Source organism: Bufo gargarizans, chromosome 4, assembly GCF_014858855.1.
Source record: "Bufo gargarizans isolate SCDJY-AF-19 chromosome 4, ASM1485885v1, whole genome shotgun sequence".
Lineage (NCBI taxonomy): Eukaryota > Metazoa > Chordata > Amphibia > Anura > Bufonidae > Bufo > Bufo gargarizans.
Window position 1 is genome coordinate 406,694,857 of NC_058083.1, and position 20,190 is coordinate 406,715,046.

General features: G+C 44.6%; 1 protein-coding gene across 1 annotated transcript in view; it reads left to right on the forward strand.

Annotated features, from left to right (window-relative positions):
* Nucleotides 1-20,190, forward strand: part of GRM1 (glutamate metabotropic receptor 1) — a 492,448-nt gene that overhangs the window by 374,999 nt on the left and 97,259 nt on the right. The gene's annotated exons all lie outside the window — the stretch shown is intronic.

Sequence of the window (20,190 nt, forward strand, 5' to 3'; positions counted from 1 at the left end):
GCCTGTGGAGACTCTGGTTCATCTGTGTCTAGGGTGAACATGGTTGTCTCTTGTCCCTGTCTCCTACCTCAGGGATTTCAGGGTTCTGAGGTTCCAGTGTATGGGCCCTCCTACGTTAAGGGTCAGCTCATACAGTTAGGAGAACAGGACTAAATGTAGGGATGCTATAGGAGGTGACTAGCTCCCTTTTCTTGGCAGCCTGGTCTAGCTGCTACCCCTATCCCTTTTACATTATATGGTGGGGGTTTTCCCCCACTCCCCACCATGACACAGCCTCCTTCCCTCGGTCAGAGCTTTGAAGACCCAAAGCAGACACAGCCAGGATAACCAAGGAGTGGCTCCGTAAGAAGCATATCAAGGTTATGGAGTGGCCTAGCCAGTCTCTAGAACTAAGAACATCAGCATTAGAACATCTTTGGAGGGAGCTGAAACTCTGTGTTGCCAGTGACAGCCCCGAAACCTGACAGATCTAGAGGAGATCTCTATGGAGGAGTGGGCCAAAATCCCTGTTGCAGTGTGTGTGTAAACCTGGTCAAGAGCTACAGGAAACGTTTAACTTCTGTAATTGCAAACAAAGACATCTGTACCAAATATTAATAGAGTTGAGCGAACACCTGGATGTTCGGGTTCAAGACGTTCGGCCGAACTTCCCGGAAATGTTCGGGTTCGGGATCCGAACCCGACCCGAACTTCGTCCCGAGCCCCATTGAAGTCAATGGGGACCCAAACTTTTCGGCACTAAAAAGGCTGTAAAGCAGCCCAGGAAAGAGCTAGAATGCTGCAAAAGGCAGCAACATGTAGGTAAATCCCCTGCAAACAAATGTGGATAGGGAAATTAATAAAAATAAAAATAAAATAAATAAAAATTAACCAATATCAATTGGAGAGAGGTCCCATAGCAGAGAATCTGGCTTCACGTCACCCACCACTGGAACAGTCCATTGTCAGATATTTAGGCCCAGGCACCCAGGCAGAGGAGAGAGGTCCCGTAACAGAGAATCTGGCTTCATGTCAGCAGAGAATCAGTCTGCATGTCATAGCAGAGAATCAGGCTTCACGTCAGCCACCACTGTAACAGTCCATTGTCATATATTTAGGCCCAGGCACCCAGGCAGAGGAGAGAGGTCCCGTAACAGACAATCTGGCTTCATGTCAGCAGAGAATCAGTCTGCATGTCATAGCAGAGAATCAGGCTTCACGTCACCCAACATTGGAACAGTCCATTGGCATCTATTTAGGCCCCGGCACCCAGACAGAGGAGAGGTTCATTCAACTTTGGGTAGCCTCGCAATATAATGGTAAAATGAAAATAAAAATAGGATTGAATGAGGAAGTGCCCTGGAGTACAATAATATATGGTCAAGGGGAGGTAGTTAATGTCTAATCTGCACAAGGGATGGACAGGTCCTGTGGGATCCATGCCTGGTTCATTTTTATGAACGTCAGCTTGTCCACATTGGCTGTAGACAGGCGGCTGCGTTTGTCTGTAATGACGCCCCCTGCCGTGCTGAATACACGTTCAGACAAAACGCTGGCCGCCGGGCAGGCCAGCACCTCCAAGGCATAAAAGGCTAGCTCTGGCCACGTGGACAATTTAGAGACCCAGAAGTTGAATGGGGCCGAACCATCAGTCAGTACGTGGAGGGGTGTGCACACGTACTGTTCCACCATGTTAGTGAAATGTTGCCTCCTGCTAACACGTTGCGTATCAGGTGGTGGTGCAGTTAGCTGTGGCGTGTTGACAAAACTTTTCCACATCTCTGCCATGCTAACCCTGCCCTCAGAGGAGCTGGCCGTGACACAGCTGCCTTGGCGAACTCTTGCTCCTCCTCTGCCTTGGCCTTGGGCTTCCACTTGTTCCCCTGTGACATTTGGGAATGCTCTCAGTAGCGCGTCTACCAACATGCGCTTGTACTCGCGCATCTTCCTATCACGCTCCAGTGCAGGAAGTAAGGTGGGCACATTGTCTTTGTAGCGTGGATCCAGCAGGGTGGCAACCCAGTAGTCCGCACACGTTAAAATGTGGGCAACTCTGCTGTCGTTGCGCAGGCACTGCAGCATGTAGTCGCTCATGTGTGCCAGGCTGCCCAGGGGTAAGGACAAGCTGTCCTCTGTGGGAGGCGTATCGTCATCGTCCTGCGTTTCCCCCCAGCCACGCACCAGTGATGGGCCCGAGCTGCGTTGGGTGCCACCCCGCTGTGACCATGCTTCATCCTCATCCTCCTCCACCTCCTCCTCATCCTTGTCCTCCTCGTCCTCCAGTAGTGGGCCCTGGCTGGCCACATTTGTACCTGGCCTCTGCTGTTGCAAAAAACCTCCCTCTGAGTCACTTTGAAAAGACTGGCCTGAAAGTGCTAAAAATGACCCCTCTTCCTCCTTCTCCTCCTGGGCCACCTCCTCTTCCATCATCGCCCTAAGTGTTTTCTCAAGGAGACATAGAAGTGGTATTGTAACGCTGATAACGGCATCATCGCCACTGGCCATGTTGGTGGAGTACTCGAAACAGCGCAACAGGGCACACAGGTCTCGCATGGAGGCCCAGTCATTGGTGGTGAAGTGGTGCTGTTCCGCAGTGCGACTGACCCGTGCGTGCTGCAGCTGAAACTCCACTATGGCCTGCTGCTGCTCGCACAGTCTGTCCAGCATGTGCAAGGTGGAGTTCCACCTGGTGGGCACGTCGCATATGAGGCGGTGAGCGGGAAGGCCGAAGTTACGCTGTAGCGCAGACAGGCGAGCAACGGCAGTATGTGAACCCGGAAGCGCGAACAGACGGCCCGCACTTTATGCAGCAGCTCTGACATGTCGGGGTAGTTGTGAATAAACTTCTGCACCACCAAATTCAGCACATGCGCCAAGCAAGGGATGTGCATCAAACCGGCTAGTCCCAGAGCTGCAACGAGATTTTGCCCATTATCGCACACCACCAGGCCGGGCTTGAGGCTCACCGGCAGCAACCACTCGTCGGTCTGTTGTTCTATACCCCGCCACAACTCCTGTGCGGTGTGGGGCCTGTCCCCCAAACATATGAGTTTCAGAATGGCCTGCTGACGTTTACCCCGGGCTGTGCTGAAGTTGGTGGTGAAGGTGTGTGGCTGACTGGATGAGCAGGTGGAAGAAGAGGAGGAGGAAGCTGAGTAGGAGGAGGTGGCAACAGGAGGCAAAGAATGTTGCCCTGCGATCCTTGGCGGCGGAAGGACGTGCGCCAAACAGCTCTCCGCCTGGGGCCCAGCTGCCACTACATTTACCCAGTGTGCAGTTAGGGAGATATAGCGTCCCTGGCCGTGCTTACTGGTCCACGTATCTGTGGTTAGGTGGACCTTGCCACAGATGGCGTTGCGCAGTGCACACTTGATTTTATCGGATACTTGGTTGTGCAGGGAAGGCACGGCTCTCTTGGAGAAGTAGTGCCGGCTAGGAACAACATACTGTGGGACAGCAAGCGACATGAGCTGTTTGAAGCTGTCTGTGTCCACCAGCCTAAATGACAGCATTTCATAGGCCGGTAGTTTAGAAATGCTGGCATTCAGGGCCAGGGATCGAGGGTGGCTAGGTGGAAATTTACACTTTCTCTCAAATGTTTGTGAGATGGAGAGCTGAACGCTGCCGTGTGACATGGTTGAGATGCTTAGTGACGGAGGTGGTGGTGTTGGTGGTACATCCCCTGTTTGCTGGGCGGCAGGTGCCAACGTTCCTCCAGAGGCGGAGGAAGAGGCCGAGGCGGCAGCAGCAGAAGAGGCCGAGGTGGCAGCAGCAGAAGAGGTAGCAGGGGGAGCCTGAGTGACTTCCTTGGTTTTAAGGTGTTTACTCCACTGCAGTTCATGCTTTGCATGCAGGTGCCTGGTCATGCAGGTTGTGCTAAGGTTCAGAACGTTAATGCCTCGCTTCAGGCTCTGATGGCACAGCGTGCAAACCACTCGGGTCTTGTCGTCAGCACATTGTTCGAAGAAGTGCCATGCCAGGGAACTCCTTGAAGCTGCCTTTGGGGTGCTCGGTCCCAGATGGCGGCGGTCAGTAGCAGGCGGAGTCTCTTGGCGGCGGGTGTTCTGCTTTTGCCGACTGCTCCCTCTTTTGCTACGCTGTTGGCTCGGTCTCATCACTGCCTCTTCCTCCGAACTGTGAAAGTCAGTGGAACGACCTTCATTCCATGTGGGGTCTAGGACCTCATCGTCCCCTGCATTGTCTTCCACCCAGTCTTGATCCCTGACCTCCTGTTCAGTCTGAACACTGCAGAAAGACGCAGCAGTTGGCACCTGTGTTTCGTCATCATCAGAGACATGCTGAGGTGGTATTCCCATGTCCTCATCATCAGGAAACATAAGTGGTTGTGTGTCAGTGCATTCTATGTCTTCCACCGCTGGGGAAGGGCTGGGTGGATGCCCTTGGGAAACCCTGCCAGCGGAGTCTTCAAACAGCATAAGAGACTGCTGCATAACTTGAGGCTCAGACAGTTTCCCTGGTATGCATGGGGGTGATGTGACAGACTGATGGGCTTGGTTTTCAGGCGCCATCTGTGCGCTTTCTGCAGAAGACTGGGTGGGAGATAATGTGAACGTGCTGGATCCACTGTCGGCCACCAAATTGACTAATGCCTGTACCTGCTCAGGCCTTACCATCCTTAGAACGGCATTGGGCCCCACCAAATATCGCTGTAAATTATGGCGGCTACTGGGACCTGAGGTAGTTGGTACACTAGGACGTGTGGCTGTGGCAGAACGGCCACGTCCTCTCCCAGCACCAGAGGGTCCACTAACACCACCACGACCATGTCCGCGTCCCTTACTAGATGTTTTCTTCATTGTTACCGTTCACCACAATAAGAAATATTATTTGGCCCAATGTATTGAATTCAAATTCAGGCCTTTTTTTACAGACACCTAACACTATCTGGCTATCTATTTAGGTACCGTATTACACTAATACAGGCACAGCAGTAACGACAGATTTAGCTGAATATAAAATTGAGGCCTAGTATTTAGGCGCTGGGTGACAGGTATAGGTTTACTGACAGAATTAGACTTGGAAATGCACAGTAGCGTGTGTGTGAAGTTATTCAGAATGACACTATGTGCACCTTGAATCTTATATACCCTTTTAGGGATAGATTTAAAATAGCTCTGATACAGCAGAAACCACTTAATTAGGAAATTGCTAAATTAAGAATTGTATTTCAACCCAGAACAAAAACTGTGCTTTGACGGACACTAAATAACTTGATCAGCCACAGCAGTAACGACAGATTTAGCTGGATATAAATTTGAGGCCTAGTATTTAGGCGCTGGGTGACAGGTATAGGTTTACTGACAGAATTAGACTTGGAAATGCATAGTAGCGTGTGTGTGAAGTTATTCAGAATGACCCTATGTGCACCTTGAATCTTATATACCCTTTTAGGGATAGATTTAAAATAGCTCTGATACAGCAGAAACCACTAAATTAGGAAATTGCTAAATTGGGAATTGTATTTCAACCCAGAACAAAAACTGTGCTTTGACGGACACTAAATAACTTGACCAGCCACAGCAGTAACGACAGATTTAGCTGAATATAAATTTGAGGCCTAGTATTTAGGAGCTGGGTGACAGGTATAGGTTTACTGACAGAATTAGACTTGGAAATGCACAGTAGCGTGTGTGTGAAGTTATTCAGAATGACCCTATGTGCACCTTGAATCTTATATACCCTTTTAGGGGTAGATTTAAAATAGCTCTGATACAGCAGAAACCGCTAAATTAGGAAATTGCTAAATTGGGAATTGTATTTCAACCCAGAACAAAAACTGTGCTTTGACGGACACTAAATAACTTGCCCAGCCACAGCAATAACCACAGATTTAGCTGACTATAAATTTGAGGCCTATTATTTAGGCGCTGGGTGACAGGTATACGTTTACTGACAGAATTAGACTGGGATATGGCCAAAAAATAACCACTCTATTGATGGTTAAATGCACTTGGTGTGACAGCTTGACCAACCACACTATTGAGGGTTAAATGCACTTGGTGACAGGCTCAGCTTGCCCCTGATGTAGTATATGGCCAAAAAATAACCAGACTATTGATGGTTAAATGCACTTGGTGTGACAGCTTGACCCTGATGTAGGATTTAGCCAAAAAACAGCCACACCATTGAGGGTTAAATGCACTTGGTGACAGCTTGACCCTGATGTAGTATACGGCCAAAAAATTAACAGACTATTGATGGTGAAATGCACTTGGTGTGACAGCTTGACCCTGATGTAGGATTTAGCCAAAAAACAACCACACCATTGAGGGTTAAATGCACTTGGTGACAGCTTGCCCCTGATGTAGTATATGGCCAAAAAATAACCACACTATTGCTGGTTAAATGCACTTGGTGTGACAGCTTGACCCTGATGTAGGATTTAGCCAAAAAACAACCACACCATTGAGGGTTAAATGCACTTGGTGACAGCTTGCCCCTGATGTAGTATATGGCCAAAAAATAACCAGACTATTGATGGTTAAATGCACTTGGTGTAACAGCTTGACCCTTATGTAGGATTTAGCCAAAAAACAACCACACTATTGAGGGTTAAATGCACTTGGTGGCAGCTTGTGCTGGCGCACCACAAGACACAAAATGGTCGCCGATCACCCCAGAAAAAAGTGACAGAAAAACGCTCTAAGCAGCCTAAAAACAGTGAGCAATTCAATAGCAGCAGTTCAATCATCCACAGCTGCAGATCGATCTCTGAATGAAGTCTTTTGGAGGAGTTAATCTGCCTAATCTCGCCCTAACGTCGCAGCTGCAACCTCTCCCTATGCTGATCAGAGCAGAGTGACGGGCGGCGCTATGTGACTCCAGCTTAAATAGAGGCTGGGTCACATGCTGCACTGGCCAATCACAGCCATGCCAATAGTAGGCATGGCTGTGACGGCCTCTTGGGGCAAGTAGTATGACGCTTGTTGATTGGCCGCTTTGTAGCCTTTCAAAAAGCGCCAAGAAAGCGACGAACACCGAACCCGAACCCGGACTTTTACGAAAATGTCCGGGTTCGGGTCCGTGTCACGGACACCCCAAAATTCGGTACGAACCCGAACTATACAGTTCGGGTTCGCTCATCCCTAAATATTAACACTGATTTTCTCAGGTGTTGAAATACTTATGTTCAGCAGTGCAAGACAAATACATTCTTTAAAAATCATACAATGTGATTTCCTAATTTTTTTTAGTCTGTCTCTCAGAGTGGGAATGCACCTACAATGTGAATTTCTGACCCCTCCATGATTTCTAAGTAGGAGAACTTGCAAAATTGCAGGGTGTTCAAATACTTATTTTCCTCACTGTAACTGTTTTTGTAAATTAGAATAATTTGACCCATTACAGATCTATTTCTTTCATTTAAGGTCAATGAATAACTGAACTGATTGCCAAAATTAATCTTCTTTTCAATAAACTTTTGAAGGGCTTGTGTACTGGGTTAATATTGATGACATATCCTCAGGATAGTAAAATATAAAATGAAAACAGCACCAACGTTCCCTCTAGACTCCCTCAGGAATGCCTCAGCCTGTCAGTAACCATGGATCCACTGCAGTTGGTCCATACACAGTTCAAACAAAATGTCCTTCAAGGGTTCTTTTCAAATAGGGTCCATAAAAATGTACAAAAAGTGCCACTGTCATTAAAGTTATAAAGTTACCATCAGTCTTTAAAACTATCCTTTTGTGTTAAATTTGGGAAACCAAGCTTCAATAGAAATGGAGGGGTGCGACATCTATTGTCTGCCACTTATAACGCTGTTCTAACACATCTCCTGAGGCAGTTTAATCACACTAAATAGCTTCAGTCATGCAAATGTAATCAATGTATTACTTTTATGACTGAAACACAAGCCACCAGTATTTAATGCCAGAGATTTTTCATACAAACCATTCTAATTGAGAAAGACAGTCGGATGACTAGCGAAACGTCTTCAAGAATAAAATACAAGTTGCTGTGACTTATTACTATTGGTATGCCATCACCATGATGAATGAAAATCTTCACAGACATATCCTTTTTATATGATCACGAGTTATAGATCGGATGAACGAATCACATTAAAGAGGTTATCCCGGAAAAGATAATGATGACTTATCCTCAGGATAGGTCATCATTAGGACATCAACAGGGGTCCATGTCCCAACATTACCACTGATAAGCTGTTTTGGGGAACCACTGCCCTCATCAGAGCTCTGGTGAGTGATACAGGCTCCCAGCAGCTTTCCTAGGACAGTACAGTACATTGTATAGTGGTAGTGCTTGGTATTGCAGCTTAGTCCCATTGACTCAATACTTTGCTATGAAAATGAAAAATTTTATTTCTTCAAATACGTGTAAAATGTTTTAATTTTCACAGGGGTTAACAGAAGAAAATTTTGTATGCATTTTCCCCTAAACACAACACCATATGTGGTAGTAAACTGCTGTATGGGCACACCGCAGGGCTCAGAAGGGGACGAGTGCCATATGGCTTTTGGAGAGCAAATTTAGCTGGAATAGTTTTTGGGCGCCATTACGCTTTTGAACAGATCCTGCTTCCAATTTTGGGAACTACACTCCTCAAAAATTGTACTGAGCACTTTGACCCAACAAGCATTTCATAGAATTTAGAAACACATCTGTAAAAATAAAAAATGTAATTTCTTCCAATAAAATGTTGTTTTAGCCCCAGACTTTCCAACAGCTGCACGATTAGTGTGCAGCTGCCATCTATGTACTGATGTTTTAAAAAGTCAATGCAGAGATGTGTCCGGACTGCACAGATGTTTATAGTGTATGGGAGGTTGAGGATTAGTTAATGAAGATTGTCTTTGAAATGTGCTTTCCATCCAAGAAGTATCCAATTATTTGAATAAAAGTTAGTAATCCACTCCTTTTTAGTACGCTTAAAGCTTTTTTAACATTTTTTTTTTGTCCTTTTTTAAAATATTCACTTATATCTGATTTTACACTTAATGGCTGGCAATGGAAGAATCTTAGAAATATAGGAAGAAATGTATGTATAAAGCAACAGTCAGTTATGATGTTTTCTGCCTGGATTTACAGTTCAGGAGGAATGTTACCATGGTGACCAAAATTGCAATATCCCAGAGGGGGTTTAAAGATTTTCTGAATTGATTCAAGGGAATGATATTAGTAATTGAAAACATTTTCTGATTTAGCAGTTTAGCACTTATTTAATGTTGTGTCATTCGCATGGCTCTCATCTGGTTGTGCTCCCAAAATGGGCTAATGATCGATGGGAAACATATCAAGTTATATTTTCCTTACGTTTAATTTTTTTTCTAAATTATGTTTTATTCATGAAATGATTCTGTCTATTTCTATCTCACCAAGAATAATATTAATTAATCATATTAAACTTTTTTTTTTATGTGCAGCCACCATGGATTTTGCCATGTTCTTTGTCAAACCCCGATTTAGAAAAGCTGTCAATATAAATGTCTACATTATCAAATACCAAAAAAACAAGCAAATGATGATAAATGTGAACTCAAAATGATATCTAATGTTGCATAGCGCCAATATATACACTTGTATAAACTGCTGTTAGGACAAAAAAATTCTGAGAAGTAAAAATGTATAAAACAAATCTATATTCATTACAAAGTGAAATAAAACATCAGTTTAATGTTTGGAAAACGAAGAAATACGAGGCGGCACTGCTGGTATGTCCTGTGCTATCAGGTACAACACGTGAAACTGTGCGACTCAGTCAGGTGGTTGCAAAATTCAGCCGTGCTCTGCAATGTAGCATACGATAATCCATATAGTAGATAGAATAATGATAGCGCCACTCACCCAGATGTTGCAAAAACTTCTTTATTGTACACTTCAGATAAAAGTAGCAAGCGGGCTGGGGCGGACCTAAGCGTATTTCTGCTGAGTGATCAGCTGGCGACGGCCGTTTCGTGCACTCACGCTTCCTAGTCACGCTACCTCTGCGTTCATTTTAAAGCGTCTCTGTTGCCTCGGCAACCATTGACGCTAAAAAAACAAACAGACAACTACCTCACTTGAACCAAAGCGTAAGGTAGGGTAATGGACTAAAAACATCCCTGACAACTAAATAGTCTAATTATGTGTATACTCGCGTGTTCTATTGTTTTATATTTTAGACATTCACTTAGGTCATTGCAATCATTTAATCCCAGGGGACCCATCGCAGAGGTGCGGATTATCCACTCCGCCTCCTTTTGCATAAGGAGGCGGTCTCTATCGCCACCAAATACTGGGGCAGGGACATGTTCCAGAGCTGGAAATTTTAAACATTTTGTATTGCAATCATGCTCATTGCATATATGTTCAATGAGCCTGGGGCACCCTTTACCTGACCTGACAGAATTAATATGTTCCCTCAATCTCTCCTACATAGGGCGGATAGTCTTCCCTATGTAGAAAGATCCACAGGAGCATAATACCAGGTAAACCACGTAAAACCACGTAAAACACCACAGACAGGTTTGCTTCCGCTTTTAAATACAGTCCTTTAGCAGACACGATTAAACAAGTTATATTCAAAAACTGAGACATCCTCAAAAATGAGAAGGGGCTCCAGGATTTAACATGTAACAAACCCCTTATCACTTTTAAAAAGTGCCATACGATCAAACACAAACTAGTGAGGAGTAGGTTGAAGGAAACTAAAACAACAAAAAATTGGCTCACTGAACGCATACCAATAGGGAGTTATAAATGTGGGGATTGCTCTTTCTATCAGTATGCTTTAAGTACATTTTTTTCGCAGGCATCAGACATAGGGTAAATCAATTTACCACATGTAGAACAAAATACGTGGACTATAATATAAAACAATAGAACACGCAAGTATACACATATGTAATTAGACTATTTAGTTGTCAGGGATGTTTTTACTCCATTACCCTACCTTACACTTTGGTTCAAGCGAGGTAGTTGTCTTTTTTTTTTTTTTTTTTTTAGCGTCAATGGTTGCCGAGGCAACAGACGCTCTAAAATGAACGCAGAGGTAGCGTGACTAGGTCATAGGCCAGAGGAAGCGCGAGTGCGCGAAACGGACGTCGCCAGATGATCACTCAGCAGAAATACGCTTAGGTCTGCCCCATCCCGCTTACTACTTTTATCTGATGTGTACGAATAAAGAAGTTTTTGCAACATCTGGGTGAGTGCCGTTATCGTTATTCTATCTACTATATGGATCAGTTTAATGTTTCACAACTGTTATGAATAGTGTTGAGTGAAGCATTCAAATTTTAGGAAAAATTCAGTCCGACGGCGGCTGGAGTTGTCTTCGAAACAAAAGAAAAAAAAAATCTCATTGCCATCACGTGATCACACTGGGAACGCACAGTGACGTAATCACGCTCAGCGCAGGTTTTTCAGAAGGTCTTTTTCAATCAAGAGAGGAGTGGACTGCCTCTGTGTGAGCAAGTGGATAAAGTGAGTATTTTTTTTTTAAACCCATTTCTTGTCAAACTTTGGTGAAGCCGCCGAATCGAATTATTCAAAACGTCGATCATCTCTAGTTATGACATCAAATAATTATAGTTAGGGTCCAGTGTCCTTTTCAGCTATTCCAATCAACAGTCCTGTACAAAGTACACATTTTGCATTCACAATTCTTCAGGCTTCAGAACTGTAATATACTCAGTAATTGGTGCTGTCATTACATAGATCTTGCTGTGCTGCTTTTCATCTTTATACCCTGAGTGGTAATCTTACAGGAAACTGCCATTGGACAAATGGGCACTGTGACCTATTTATCACAGTGGAGCTGTCAGGACTTTACCAAGCCAAGATATTCTTCATGGCTATGCTGGGAGGGTTGCCATGCTGACCAGTTGATCCCCAGCTGGTTGACCTATCAATGAGGCTGGAAGCTGAGCCAATCAGGTTCATAGCTCAATGTCCAATCCCAGAGCTAGGTTGGGGGTTTAAAGGGAGTCTGTCACCACATTTTAGCATGTTAGACCGTTAAAATAGGGTTATGTGATCCAGCCAGAACATAAAAACGGTTCCTTTGTGGTAGAAAACTGACTTTTCAATTTGCCGAAAACGAAGTTATAAGATTATCTTCTGAGCCCTCTCAAGTGCCCAGGGCAGTCTCTCAATCCTCGGAGCCCCAGGCAGGCACCTCCTAAACGGCTGATAACTCCGCCCTCCGTGCGCCTCTGCCCGCCCGTTTACTCCCCTCCCCTGTCCTTTTCCACTGCTGCTGTGCGGTCCAAATCGTAGCGGGCGCATGCGCAGTAGGTATTGCGATGCCCTGCCAGGAGCGGGCATCGCATTGCGCATGCGCCCGCTACGATTTGTACCGCACAGCCGCAGTGGAAAGGGACAGGGGAGGGGAGTAAACGGGCGGGCAGAGGCGCACGGAGGGCGGAGTTATCAGCCGTTTAGGAGGTGCCTGCCTGGGGCTCCGAGGATTGAGAGACCGCCCTGGGCACTTGAGAGGGCTCAGAAGATAATCTTATAACTTCGTTTTCGGCAAATTGAAAAGTCCGTTTTCTACCACAAAGGTACCGTTTTTATGTTCTGGCTGGATCACATAACCCTATTTTAACGGTCTAACATGCAAAAATGTGGTGACAGACTCCCTTTATGTCTGCTACCCAGTCATTGCAAACTGTCTGTAATTGTGTGTATGTGTCTGGGCTCTGTTTGTATCTCTATACTTTGTACCTGAACTAAAGACCTACTCATTAATAGAGATGGCCTTGCGGTTTGCCCGGCGATCGTTTCGCGGACATATGGCGACATTCGCGACCGCCATATTATTTTACATTGTGAAGAACTTTGACCCATGACACATCCATCAGGTGGTACAGGACAGCAATTAAGTGCTGGAAAAGATTATTCAAGGTGTATGGAAAGGATAGGAGTAACCATTCCACAGCATTTATGTAGAACAGGGTTCAGTAGGGGAGGTTACAGCCTGGGTAATAGGAACAATCCTATTACACCTTGCTGCACTGACTGGGGACCCAAATTGCCATTATACAGCTCTGTAATTCCACCAAACCATTCTTATTAGGGTGTAAGTGCTGTTTGATACAGGCATTAACAGGGTTTATTAGAAGTAAATATTTCTACATCTTATTTGCCCTTGTGCGGTGCAGTTATACAGTGCCTTGCAATAGTATTCATCCCCCTTGACTTTTTCGTATTTTGGTGCTTCACAACCTGGAATTAACGTGGATTGTTTGAGGATTTGCATCATTTAATTTACAGAACATGCCCACAACTTTGAAGATGTTTTTTTCTTTTTTTATTGTGAAGCAAACAACAAATAGGACAAAATAACAGCAAAAGTCAATGTGCATAACTATTCACCCCCCTAAAGTCAATACTTTGTAGAGCCACCTTTTGCGGCAATCACAGCTCCAAGTCACTTTGGATAAGTCTCTATGAGCTTGCCACATCTTACCACTGGGATTTTTGCCTTTTCCTCCTTGCAAAACTGCTCCAGCTCCTTCAAGTTGGATGGTTTGCGCTTGTGAACAGCAATCTTTAAGTCTGACCACAGATTTTCTATTGGATTGAGATCTGGGCTTTGACTAGGCCATTCCAACACATTTACATGTTTCCCCTAAACCACTTAAGTGTTGCTTTAGAAGTGTGTTTCGGGTCATTGTCCTGCTGGTAGGCGAACCTCTGTCCTAGCCTCAAATCACACACAGAGTGGTACAGGTTTTGATTAAAAATATCCCAGTATTTAGCACCATCCATTTTTCGCTCAACTCTGACCAGTTTCCCAGTCCCGGCTGCTGAAAAACATCCCTACAGCATGATTCTGCCACCACCATGTTTCACTGTGGGTATGGTGTTTTTTGGGTGATGTGTTGGGTTTTCGACAGACATAGTGTTTTCTTTGATAGTCGAAAAGTTAAATTTAAGTCTCTTCAGACCAGAGCACCTTCCTCCATACATTTTGGGAATCTCCCACATGCTTTTTCGCAAACTAACAACATGCTTTTTTGTTTCTAGCTGGCCACTCTGCCATAAAGCCCAACTCTATGGAGCGTACGACTTATTGTCGTCCTATGTACAGATACTCCAGTCTCTGCTGTGGAACTCTACAGCTCCTCTAGGGTTACCTTAGGTCTCTGTGCTGCCTCTCTGATTAATGCCCTCATTGCCCGGTCTGTCAGTTTTGGTGGGTGTCCGTCTCTTGGCAGGTTTGCTGTTGTGCCATGTTCTTTCCATTTGGTTATAATAGATTTGATGGTGCTCCTGGGGATCATCAAAGATTTGGATATTTTTTTATAACCTAGCCCTGACTTGTACTTCTCAACAACATTGTCCCTTACTTGTTTGGAGAGTTCCCTTGGTCTTCAAGGCAGTGTTTGGCTAGTGACGCCTCTTGCTTAGGTGTTTCAGCCTCTGGGGTCTTTCAAAAAAGGTGTGTATATGTAATGACAGATCATGTGATACTTAGATTGCACACAGGTGGACATCATTTCACTAATTATGTGATTTCTGAAGGTAATTGGTTGCAAAAGAGCTTTTTATGGGCTTCCCAACAAAGGGGATGAATACATCTGCACATCTGCGTCCGTTCTTTACCATTACCAAGACGGATCCGTCTTGAACACCATTGAAAGTCAATGGAGGACGGATACGTTTTCTATTGTGCCAGATTGTGTCACAGAAAATTGATCGGTTCCCATTGATTTACATTGTGTGTCAGAACGGATCAGTTTGGCTCAGTTTCATCAGACGGACACCAAAACACTGCAAGGCAATGTATGTTCTAAAGCATTTTTTGGCTTGTAAAAAAGGCTTAATATGTGAAGAAGTGCTGAAATTGCAGTCTTTTTTTGTTGTGTATTAGTGGCAAAAGTAAAATATGTTTGCCTTTCATCTGTGCAGTCATATGTTTTAAAGCCTTTTGTGGCTTGTATTAGTGGAAAAAGAAAATATATATTTGCCGTTCAGCAGCGCAATTATGTGTTCTAAAGCCCTTTTTGTTGTTTAATAGTGGCAAAATAAAAATACATTTGCCGTTCAGCGGTTATATGTTCTAAAGCAGGGGTGCACAACCTGTGGCCCACGGGGTGAATGCGGCCCCCAGAGCCAAGATTTGAGGCCCCTGTCCTCCTGGACAGAAACACAGCTGATCGTAAAATCAGCTTTATTTCTGCCCGCAGCACTGTGCGATGAATCATTACAGCTCCTGCCCCTGCACTGTAGCAGGAGCAGCACGGGTCGTCGGCTGTCAGTGACAGTGGGGGAGCCGAGGAGAAGGCAGAAGCAGTTATCAGCGCTTCTGCCGTCTCCTCACACAGGTGAGCACTATGTAGGGTTGACCCGGCTTGGGGGCAGAGGAGCGCAGAGCTGTTAGGTGTACAATGCCCCCATCGCAGTTTGGTTTCCCCAATAACTGGGCTCCTTTGGATGCCCAGTTACAGTGGAAATAGTGCAAAAAAAAAAATTAACAATCTGTGTTCCCAAAGGTCTTTCAGTGACCTCTTCGGGAGAAATTATGTGGAAAAAATATATTAAATAAGTAAAAAAAAATTAAAAAAATATAATAAATCACAAATAAAAGAAAAAGTAAATAAAATATGATGTGGCAAAAAAATTGAAAATTATAAAAGGAAAAATTTCTAAGTAAAAGAGTGTTCACTGTCCCCTAACAGTCTTTTTATGATCGCTTGTCATTATGTGGCAAAAATATAAATAAAAAAATAGAAAATAAAAAATAAAATAGAAATTTACAAAAATAATAAAATAAAAATGAAATAAAAAGTGCAAAATAGTAGAGTGTTCATTGTCCCCCAACAGTCTTTTTATGAACTCTTGGGGGAGATATTATGTGGCAAAAATATATTTAATAATACGTAATAAACCAATAATAAAAAAAATACAATAAAATATTATTAAAATACAAATAAAAGTAATAAATAAAAAGGAAAGAGTGAAAAATTTGCAAAAAGTGTCAGTGTCCCCCAAAGGTCTTTTTATTATCTCTTGGGGGATATTATTTGTAGCAGAAATATATTAAAAATGAAGTTCCATTGTACGTTGCCATTGTCGCCCCATTCATGTGAAACTAACTATACTTGTGGCGTGTATTAGAGGAAAAAGAATAATATATTTGCCGTTCAGCAGTGCAGTTATATGTTCTAAAGCCCAAAGAAAAAGGGCTTATTAGCCGTTGTGTGGTGAAGTGAGAAAATGACAGCCCTTTTTGGTGTATATTAGTGGCAAAAAAATGTGCCGTTCAGCGGTGAAGTTCCATTGTACTACAGCCATTTACAGGGTGTATTAATAGGATAGATACGTATGTCCTATTAGCCGTTCTATGGTGAATTGTGATTGTTATATTTATTTTTTGGGGGTGTATTAATAGGAAAAAGAATACGTCTTATTAGCCGGTCTGCAGTGAACCGACATTGTTATACTGCCATTGTTGGGGTGTATTATGGAAAAAATAAGTACGTGTTATTATCCATTATGCGGTGAATTTAGACTTTATTTTGCTGTATGGACCGAATTAGGTCGATTAGCCATTCAGTGGTGATATTTTTTCTGAAACAGCTTTATATGGGAAATTTGATGGCTGATTGTAGACTTCCTTTTGCTGTATGGACCAAATTACGTCGGTTAGCCATTCAGTGGTGAAATTTTTTTTGTAAAAAAAAAAAGCTTTTTGGGGGAAAATTGATGGGTGATTGTAGACTTCCTTTTGCGGTATGGACCTAATTACATCGATTAGCCATTCAGTTGTGATTTTTTTGGGGGGAAACAGCCTTTTTTGGGAAAATTGGTCGGTAGCTGTAACTACGGTCAAGGACAATATATGTCCTTTATGGCCCACTGGGTAAATGTGGTTCCTGGCCAGCCACACCAGCAATTTGGCCAGGTGACGCCGCTTCCACCTCCACGTTCTTACGATATTGGTCCTGCGACAATGTATGCCTCTGCCTCTTCATCCTCCACCGTGTCCTCAGCCTCCACTGCAGGGACAATTCACAGTGCTCCTCCAGCATACCACAAGGGCAGGGCACAGCGGTGTCAGGCTGTTCTACACCTCGTTTGCCTGGGAGAACGGAGTCACACAGGGGAGGAACTGCTCTGTGTCCTTCAAGAAATCAAATTCTGGCTTTCTCTGCGACAACTCAAAATCGGAACCATGGTGACAGACAACGGGAAAAACATGGTGTCAGCGCTGCGTAAAGGAGGGCTGAGCCATGTGCCCTGCATGGCACACGTGTTCAATCTGGTTGTCAAGCGGTTCCTGAAGTCTTCCACCCATCTGCAAGACATCCTAAAAATGGCCAGGAAACTTTGCAAACTTTGTATGCACTTCAGCCACTCGTACACTGCAAAGCACACCCTCCTTGAGCTGTAGCGGCAGAACGGCATCCCCCAACATAGGCTGATATACAACGTTTCCACCCATTAGAATTCCACCCTCCATATGTTGGACCGACTATACGAACAGAGAAAGGCCATCAACGAATTCTTGGTAATCTAATCGGACAGGAGTACTCCCCTGTATAATCCCTCGATGTCAGCCAGTGGCAGCTCATGCTTGACACCTGCCATTTGCTCAGGCCCTTTGAGGAGGTCACGTTATTTGTAATTTACCAAGACTACGGGATGAAAACGTCATTCCACTGCTTCATGTCCTGGAACAGATGCTTGTTAATCTGGCTGGTCAGGGGACTGGAGACATGGCACCTAGATCCCAAGGCCACATAAGCCCTGAGGGGGCTGAACTGGAGGAGGAGGACATTGGAGCACAAGCAATGTATAGCGAAGTGGTGGTTTTTCTACACAGGTTACAGGAGAGGAGCTACAGGGCGATGAGGAAGAGGAGGCAGAGGACCCAGACACACCATGGCAGTATGCAGTCGAGATGAAGGCAGGGAGTCCCTCCGAGTCACTTGTATAAATGGCCCGATGCATGCTCACTTGCTTGCGTAGTGAAAGCCGAATTGTCACCATTCGGCAGAGGGATGACTTCTGGCTCTCTACCTTATTGTACCCTCTCTACCGGTCCAAAATGGGGGCCTTCTTTACTCCCGCTGAGAGAAAGGAACAACTAAACTACAATAGAGACATCCTATGTAGTCAGTTGGTCGCTGCCTATCTGCGCCATCGTCCATCTTCTCGCAGGTCTTACCGGGGGTGCACTCTGCGCTTATGTTCTACTGCCATGGCTGCTGGGGAGTGATGGGGTGGCAGGAGCAGTACCTGAGTCTAGAGTCGCTGATGAGCAGCTTTCTTCACCCGCATAGTGAAGAAACTACTCACCAGCAGCTAGACATAGAGAAGGACCTGAAACAGCAGGTGGTTGCATACTTGGACAGCACCCTGATACCCCACATTGAAGATCCGCTGGACTACCGCGCAGCCAAACTGGTTTTCCCTGGAAAAGCTGTCCTGCCCGGCCAGTAGTTTGGCATCAGAACAGGTGTTTAGTGTACCAGGGGCCATAGTTTCCCTCAAGAAGAACTCGCCTGTCCACCCAAAATGTGGAGAGACTAACCTTTGTCAAGATGAATCAAGCGTGGATCAGCCAGGATTTCCACCCACCAATTCCTGATGCATCAGACTAGATCATCCATGGTGCCACACCAACACTTTGAATAAAGAGATTTTTATTTATTTTTTTCTGGCTACCTGCCTCAGCTACTATTCTGATGCCACCCGCCTGATGCCACACATCTGATGCCAAGTGCTCCTTCTTTCACCCACCATCTTCAGCTGGTACTGGTATTGCCACCCACCTCCACACTGTCATCTTGCCACTCTGTGGCCTCCTCATGCTGCTGCCACCTCCACACACTATGTCACCTTGCCACTCTGTGGCCTCCTGATGCTGCCGCCACCTCTACACTGTCATTGTGCCACTCTTCTGCCTCCTCCTGATGCTACTGCTGCCCTCACCTCCACACTGTCATTGTGCCACTATGTGGCCTCCTCATTCTGCTTCCACCCCACCAATATGTCATAGGGCCACTCTGTGGACTTCTCATGCTGTTCTGACCCTCCCCACTTCATGACTGGGCCACTATTTTCCTTTCAGCCTGGCTGACATCATCATTTATTTGACCCTTCTGATCTGTCAGAAGGAAGGAAAAATGAGACAACAATGGATCCTGTCTGTATAGCAGCAGTAAGGCCTGTATGGGCTCATCAGAATTGGCTTGTGATTTGGTAGTCAAAATCAGGAGTGGGTACAAAACACAATACATGCAAATATTCCATTTCCGTGTCATCTCTGTTTTGGATCCACTCCTGTTTTTTTTTTTTTGGCATTAGCAACACCGATGGATTACTGACCAAATGTTGACTGAGTGAAGGCGGATGCTCCTCAGACGGGGTCAATTTTTGGGGGGTTATTGTTCTGACAGATCAGAGAAAGGGCAAAATAATCAGTGAGGTCAACACAAACTTACTGCTGACACCCTCTTCACTCTGTCGGGGGGCTCTACTTGTATAAGCGTTTAATAGAACAGGTTCTGTAGGCATCTATGTGGAATCAGCTGACGACCTGTAAGGCTGTAACATCGACCTGTAAGGCTGAGTTCATACTTGAGTTATTTGGTCAGTTTTGGTCCTGTGACTGCCCAAATAAGTTAAGTGTGCAGTGATTCTAAGAGCGACGCCTGTCATACTGACTCACAGTATTATTTCACTACCACAGACTCCCTATGCATGTTACTGCAAGGCACAGAGTTCTACACCACTATAAAGGCTCTCTGCAGCCAGGAAATAGCTGGTTTTTAACGTGAAATGCCGCTAATAAATTTGGATCAAAACAAATTTTTTCAGAAAATTCGGCAAACCGTCCGAATCGAATTTTTTTAAAATTCTCTCATCTCTAATTATTACTGTATGCCATTTCATAAATTTGGTGCAACCTCACAAAGCAAAGGCAGAATTATAACTGACGCCAAAACCATCGCAAATAATAAATTCCACCCAACAGTGCTTATATGGTGTGATATATTCATGGTATACTTCTTGTATATGAGATCTTTCCTTCTGCAGATATTACAGCACAGACCTTGCTTGACCCATGCTGCCTGCTCTTCATAAATTGCTGCAATAAAGACAGGCTGTGCACTCTCCTAGACTCCTGTATTTAGGAATTTTATTTTGCAGATTAAATTATTTGTAAAACTATGGAAGCCTGCTACTGAGTATGGATCTTTTTTTTGTATCTGCAGAAACTCTCTGAGGAAGTAT